At 38.4% G+C, this 8001-nt stretch overlaps 1 pseudogene; it reads left to right on the plus strand.

The window, feature by feature from the left end:
* The first annotated feature begins 4408 nt into the window (after positions 1-4408).
* LOC116908210 lies at positions 4409-5636 on the plus strand (annotated as a pseudogene).
* The last annotated feature ends 2365 nt before the right edge of the window (positions 5637-8001 follow it).

Below are 8001 nucleotides of genomic sequence, written 5' to 3' on the forward strand. Positions count from 1 at the left end.
TCCCACCTCTTCCAAGGTGTTCCCTGAGCCTTAGATATGAGTTGTGTTGACGATTTATCTACCAGAGAGCAGCGTTGCTCAACAGTTGTTCTCTGCATTTTGAGCAGTTCTGGCCTTCTATGCAGTCTCCGTCTTCTGCAAAGAGAAGATTCTTTGATGAGGGGAGAGAGCCACACATATCTATGGTTGTAAGTCTAATTATTTAGAGTAAAGAATTATAGTGATCTCGTATAGTGGTAGTTGTAGGTTCTCCGCTAAGATCCATTGCTTTACTAGCCTTGGGTCATTGACTAGGTTTCTGTTACCAGGAATGATTTCCCTCTTGAGTGGGACTTAAGTCCGATTCGACAGCTTTGAGTTATTACCAATATATGAGAGTTTCTATTGCATCTTCAGTGATACTTTGCCTTCCTGGTTTTCATTGTGGGTCACAGGCATCACAGCTGTATGACTATTGATGGCTCCCCTAGCCATCACAGAACCTTCTTATACTATAAAAGCTGATCCTTATAGAGGGAGCTTTGAGGCAGATCTAGCTCAGATTAATCAAATCCTGTATACATTAAAGTTCATGATAAATTTTGAGTAACTTTTCAAAGATTTTTGTACTAAATAAAATCTATTTCTTTTGCCCTTGGACATTCAATTGTATATCACTGTTTGCTGACAAAGATAGATTCTATGGAACTGCTGGCAAATTACCTACGTCTCGATTTCCATGGTAAGCAATTCAGTGAGTGTCCCTGGGTCTCCATTCTGTCTCCTGGCTGCATTTGACATAATTGTTTCTGCTTCTTTCCTGAAAGCCTCTGTTCTTACTGTCACTAGCCTCTGCCAACTTTGCCCTTACAGCTGTAACCATTTATTTCATCTCTATTTCCCATTATGTTTATATTTTAGACCTTCGAATCCCTTGATTTAATTGCCACCCAGCTGTTGATAGCATAGGAAGTGGTGCTTACAAACTGCTCAACTCCCCCTTCCAGACCACACCTCCACCCGATTTCTTGAAGACACCAAGCTCCATTTTGCATCCTGATCTAGGTGCATGCTGTTCCATCCATCTGCTCAGAATGCAGTTTTGGCATAGTGCTGCATCTCACTTCTTTCCTTTCCTCAGCTTTTGAAAATGTTACCAGTCTCAGAGGACTTGCTTGCCTCTCCCTTTATAGAGCTGCCTGCATGGCATCCTTACTCCGGCCATGTGCTCTCAGGCTTGCTCTCCATGATTTCAAGCAATTTTGTCTAACCAACCTTTGGATGTACATGTATTGTTCTGCCTACTTCATAAACCCTAAACTATCAGGGAAATGGTTGTCTGATCAATACTGTGTTCCTAGGGTTCTTCTTAGGGGTGCAATGAATATCCGTTGAGTAAATACTTCAATTTTAGAAATGAAATGTCTAAGAAATTTGACATCAACAGATATCATGCACCCTTTTTTTTTTGTCTTGTGCTCTTTTGTATGTTCCTGATTTTCATGTTTCTCATCTATAACAGTTCCTATGAGCCATGAATGACTGAAACTACCCAGCAGAATTCTCAGAACATGACAGGCATGAAATAATTTTGATTTTGTTCTTCTCATCTGATTCTGTTTTATTCCCTTCTTTATACAAAAAACGATTCTAAGAAAAATGGGTTCATCTTAGAAACTAAACCAACCAAACAAACCAACCATCAAAAACAAACAAACAAACAAACAAAAAACAACAAACAAACAAAAAAACCCAAACATAAACTAAAAACAAAAACAAAAGCCTCCTCCTGATTTGTGGTTCACTGTGATTCTAAGTAATATACATTTTTATTTAACATACTTCAAGTGGTTTTCAAAGTGTATTATATAACTAAGAAAGCATAGAGCCCTCAGTCTCTAAAACAATTCCTCTTTTCGCTTTTCACAGCTTGCCTTTGTAAGGCTTTAGAAGAGAGCAGGGTGACTCATGATTTTAATCCTAGCATTCAGAGACCAAAAGCAGATGGGTCTTGGGAGTTCGAGGCCATCCAGGCTTACATCACATTCCAGGGCAGCCAGGGCTACAAAACCAAGCAGCAGCAACCAAAACAAAACCCTAAACTAAAATAGTAAAGCTTTGGAAGTGCAGATCTCTATTGTTTTAGGTATACACAGCAGTAAGTCGGCTGATGACTCACTCACAGCCTTTAATTATTTTCTGAGTCTGATCTGTTTTTATTTTATAGTTCCTAAGATTGAAACATTTATTGTTTCAGGCTTCTTACTCTCATTTGTTTTTGTATGGTAAGAGCTATTTTTCTGCTTTGATACATATTTATAGTGTTATGAAAAACTTTTGAATTTTTTTGATATAGAAACACATGCTTTGTATCAATGATTCTCAAATGGGGAGGAGGAAGAGGTAGGAAGGAGTATTCCACATAGCAGGGAAGAAGTTTCTTTTGATTTCGTATAATCATGCTCTCCTCCTAAGCTCTTTGTTGTATTTCTTTCCCTTTGAGAATGACTATTTTTGAAATAAACTTTGTTTTTGCTTATTTGCTGGTTTCATGTCCCCTGTCTGACAAGCGTTTGTGAACGTAAGTTTATTATATGGCTTGAATGTCGCTTGTCTCCCAGATGGTTACATGCTGATAGTGTCCAGCATGGCAAGGTAGGGAGGTTGACTCTTTAAGAGATGGAATCAAAGGGGAGACCTGCAGGCAATTCAGTATGAAATCTGGGAAGGGATCATGAGAGCCTAGGGTCTTTCTGGATTTCCACCTGTAACCTCTTCCTCCCACATGCGTTCTTGCTGCAGCTCTTTATCATGAGCTGATGCTACCAAGAAGGAATCCTCAACAGAGCATGTACCACGCAGTTCATACCTTCAGCATCTCAAACAGTGAAACCAACAATTTTTTTACGTAATTCTTTTTGACTACCTGAAGTATTTAATTATGGTAATGAAAAATAGGCAGAAGCAATGGGCCTTCAGTCTAAGCAGCCAATCACTTTATTGTCTTCAAATAACAATAGGAAACTCAGGATTTTCATCATAGATAAGTGGCTTGGACTGTGTTTCTCATAGTCAAGTTTCCCTTATTTGTTTCTTTTTTTAGAACTACACAACATCTTTCAACTATAAAAAATCAGAACTGCATACTCCTATAGACAATGTCATTAATAAATTAAATCAGCATCTGAAATCTATTGACATACTATGATTTTGGGTCTTCCAGAAGAACATACCTACAACTGCCACTTTACTAAGTCAGCATACTATCTAACTACATTCTAAATATTTGTTTACATACCACAGATAAGTGTAGTTCTCACTCCTTGTCATGAAAACTCTTTGTAACAGATGGAAACCTTTACAGAAAACCACAATCACTATGCAGAGATGTGTACAGTAGCCACAACTGATACATACAACACAACTTTGGCACCCAAGGCTCAGGGACCATTTCTGAAGTCAGGTAAGGCAGAAAATTTGTAAGAGACAGCAATTCAGGAAGTTTAGTGTGTGATTCTGTCGGAATCTGTCAGGGATGTGGAAGCTACACATATACACAGCATTGATAAACATGAATGGAATAAGAATAACACTAATAAGCATGTTATGTGGATGGGCAAGGCTTGCAAGGGCTTTAAACTTGCACAAAAACTACAGAGAACTCTGCAGAGATTGGGACAAGTCCTCTTTCCCAGGGACGAGTACGTGTGTGTGTGTGTGTGTGTGTATCAGGCATCATGAATGTAATAACACCTGATGAAGAAAGAGAGTAAGAATTTGAATTATAAGGGATATGTAGGAAGGTTTGGAGGGAGGAAAAAGAAGGGGAAAGATAAAAGAAATTACTTACTACTATGACTTATCTTAGTAATAATATGTGCCTGGATGAGCTTACATTCAAGATGGGCTTACATTACCTTCTAGAACAAACTACAGATCCAATGTCCTTGTACTCTGCCACTTGGTGGTGGTCTGAGTACCACCATGTCTTTTTCCTTTGGATCACCTTCACATGTTTGCTAACTCCTGTGTTATTTTCCTCTATCTTAACTCACCACAGTTTACTCATTCTTGGTGGCCCAATCTACATGCCACCACACCTGCAGATAGATTTTCTTTAACGACTTTATTACTTTGTGATCCTTTTAAGGTTGTACAGCTTTCCTGTTAAAATTGAAGCTTCTTGAGAATAGCACTATGACAGTTAAAAAGTGGATATTTGTTAAATGAATACAGCTCTTGTAAGTTGGAATCAATTGTTCCTAGTGAAATCAAAAGGAGATATCCGCTTCTGATTTGACACCAGTGTGGCGTCTCATTACTGTCTTCTATGGTCTTTTGGCTGAAATCCAGGAGCACCTTGATGGAAAAACAGAATAAACAGTATATTCAAGACATTTCAAACAAAACCAATTTTAAGTATGGTATAATGGAATACACCTACAATCCTGGAACTTGGCTGAATAAAAGAGGAGAATTGTCCAGTCGGGGCCACCATGGTCTACACAGAGCATTTCATAGTAGTCTGAGCTCCAGTGACAGCTTTATTCAGACTGGTGTATATAGTTAAAACCTTTCAACTAATAAATAATAAGGTGATCACTTGAGTCACTTATTCCTGTACTTGTTGGCTGGTGGCAAGCCAGCTGTATTCAGACCATGTGCTCTCATCCCCTTGACTTTCTAAGACAAGACACAGTTTCAGAGCTCTGGCCCAGAACAATGCTAAAGCAGCCACATTTGGAGTTTCTGGAAGGACTGGGCAGTCTCTTTTGCTCCTGATGAATAACAGTTCATGAGTGAGCCTCCTGATCCTTTATGTCATTGTGACATTGTTCCAAGCTTGGTGTGTCAACAAACTTGAGTCACATTAAGATCAAGGCAAATGTGAAAGGAAACCTCCATCCTGAGCAGCTTCCAGATTACCGAAACTGTTGGAATGTGTTACTGGTTCCAGATGGAGCACCAGGAAGCCAGGCATAACCCTGTGTAGCCTGTTCAATACCAATGCCGCCATTAGGGGCACACTCACGGCCTGTGCCCAGCACTGCCTGGAGGCCATGATTATCTGCATCATTACTAGTTAGGTTACCTTCACCATCCCAATCACAGAAAGATTTGTCAAGGAATATGGAGTGTACAAAATCAGCAAGATCTTCTTTACGACAACCCTTGATATCATGAGAACAAATATAGTTGTGTCAGAGCTAAAAGATTTTGAAACTGCTGAGTCAACATGGTGGTCATGCTGGGAAGATTATCATCCCCATGATTGTGATCTCTCACTGTACCTCAGGGTTTGCTTTTCCCACAACCAGCAGGTCATGGTTTACAGGAAGGATCCAAGAGTCTGGGACAAAAGTTGTGAAGACCAAGGCTAGAACAGGTTCTGTCACCCAGTTTGTGGCTTAGATTGTAGCCTGTTTTGTCTTCTCCCTGGTGGACACCATGAACCAGAAGGAAAAATTTTTGTCTAGTGTTCTTTTTTTTTTTGTCCAAGAAAAAGAGTACACCCACTTCTCCAGGTGAGGATTGGGAGCTTGAAGAAGCTGGGCATCAGCAAAACCACTGCTTTTGAGAGGAAAATGATTGCCAAGACCACCCCGGAGCTGAAAGCCTCCATCAAGAAAGATGAGGACTTCAAGAATATGAAGTGAGCTGTGGCCTTCCAGCAGCATCACCTAACTGATTTAGCATTGGGTCACTAAAGCCACTTCAGAGATGTCATAGCATATTCTTCATATTATATGCTGAACCAAAACTTAACTATATTTTGATAAATTTAAGGTCTAGATTCATTCATCTCTTTCATCAATTATCTTATAAGCTCCAGTGTCCACCAATACAACGTTTGTTTCATTTTTCTTACATCAAAAAAGAGGGGTTTGAACTATCTAATAATTAGAAAAATTTCTTGTTTCCAAAATATTATACCATGGGTTATATATATATATATATATATATATATATATATATATATATAAAATAACTAATAACTTATTAGTTAAACTGGATTTATTATAAAGTATACTTGTAAAGAATTTAAAAAAAAATTAAATTTATGGAAGATATGTGTCACCCAGGGTCACACAACTAGCTAACATATTGAAAACAGTGTCAAATCAGAAATAGTTCATGTATCTTGGAAAAATCTGAGCTGTGTGATGGTCTGCTCTTTTTGGTCAAGATGGTACATATAAACATAACACATTATTTTATCCTCTTGGAAAATTTGTAAGTGAAAAGGCCACAACTTTCAGTTTATTCACAAGAACCAAGTATGTCGAGTGAAGACTTTGCCACTATTTCTTGTCTGATCTCTTAGAACCATGTGTCCAATTGCATTTGTGATTATCTGCGGGGGGCAAATGAGGTATACTATCTCAGAGATCAACGGGAAGTTTCTGTATAGAAGAATGACTTGCTGCAATTAGAAAGCTGGTATTTTATGCAATTAAAATAAAATTCTAAACATGTCTTGGCAGACCCTCTCTGATAATGCTCATCTTGGAAAGTAATTACAAACCCTCAAAGGAAGGAGCCTATTTAGAAAAAAAATACCCTTTAGGTCAAGAATCTCATGTAAATACTTGTTTAAATGGTACTACAAATAGTATTTATTTCTTCGGTGTCATATATTCTCTTTGAGGTTAATCTTGATGAATATTAGGTAGAAAATGGTAAATGGGTTTATATTAAGACAGCTAGTAAATTTCTAGGGTAATCTATGCTGCTGACTACGTGGATAACAGGAGTGTGGCCATTTAGCTGATGCTGTGTGAGCAATTGGCTGGACAAAATTCTGCGGGGCATATTCTTTGTGTGCTCGAAAGGTAAGTGTCCGTGACTGACAGAAATGTCTTTTTAATAACCTGCTCTTAGACTCTAATGATTATATGAATGTTGAAACTTAGAAAGTGCTGGAGGAGGTCCCCTCTGACTTTGGTTCAAGAGAGCTCAGTAGGGAAAACTGGAGGCTTAGCTGTGGCTGTACATTCTGGGTTTGTGTTGTGGAAAGAACCTCAGCGTTAAGTAGATCAACTTAATGCCAGCCACAGTCATCATACCGAGCTGGAGAAAAGCAGAGTTTCAATCAAGCGATGTGAAAAGCTTTCTAAGGAGTTTAATGCAGTTGCTGTTTTCTGTTAGTCTGCCAAGTTCCATTTTAAACTGAGAGAAAAGGGGAGAAGGCAGAGCTCTACCGTGGATTGGTAACTCAAGAAAGGAGAATATGATTTCTCCTCCACATATAAAACTTACTCATTCCTAGATATAAGGCTGTAAAGAGTTCTGTGATTAAAAAATATCAAATTTCAATCTGAAGTGAAGATAAACAGAAAATAAGAACTACTAGTAATTTTCCCCGAGACAAGTGTTTAGAGTAATGACTTTTCTTGACCCAAAGACATTTTCTTTAAGAAGTTCCCATTGTAAATTTACATAACATTTCAGAGAAACGTTTAGCTTTACTAAATTTAGGAAAATACTGGCATTAATATTATGGCATAGACTATAAATGATGGTCTTAAAATAAGGCAGGCATTTACAAGGTGTTGTTTTGCAAGAGTCCATGGTCTGGCACCACTCCCTTATTCCTTTATAAGCAGGTAAGAAAGCCAAGCTACCATGCTACGCCTTTTTCTCTCTTGGCTCCAAACTCCAGAAATCATCACTCAAACCACACCCAAATCACTTGTTTAGTCATGTAGAGAAGTTCAAGAGAAGGAAAATGTTGGTTCCCATATTGTGCTCAAATCACAGAATGGAATTCCAGATTCTCGCTGCAACATATTATGTTACTCTGAGCTTCAGTCATCCAGGTCAGGTTAGGGCATGTTTTCTAAAGCCTGGATTTGGAGGTCTGATGTTTCTTTCCCAACAACAATATAGATTGACTCTTGTTTTCCCATTGGCAACAATGCCAAGACAAAACAGGTAGAGTGGGTATGACTAGTTACATGAAGACTCATTGAAAAAACTTATCCAGCTGTAGAAAGCCTATAATGATTTCAGTGTTCTCCA

The sequence above is a fragment of the Rattus rattus genome, chromosome 8, assembly GCF_011064425.1.
Source record: "Rattus rattus isolate New Zealand chromosome 8, Rrattus_CSIRO_v1, whole genome shotgun sequence".
Lineage (NCBI taxonomy): Eukaryota > Metazoa > Chordata > Mammalia > Rodentia > Muridae > Rattus > Rattus rattus.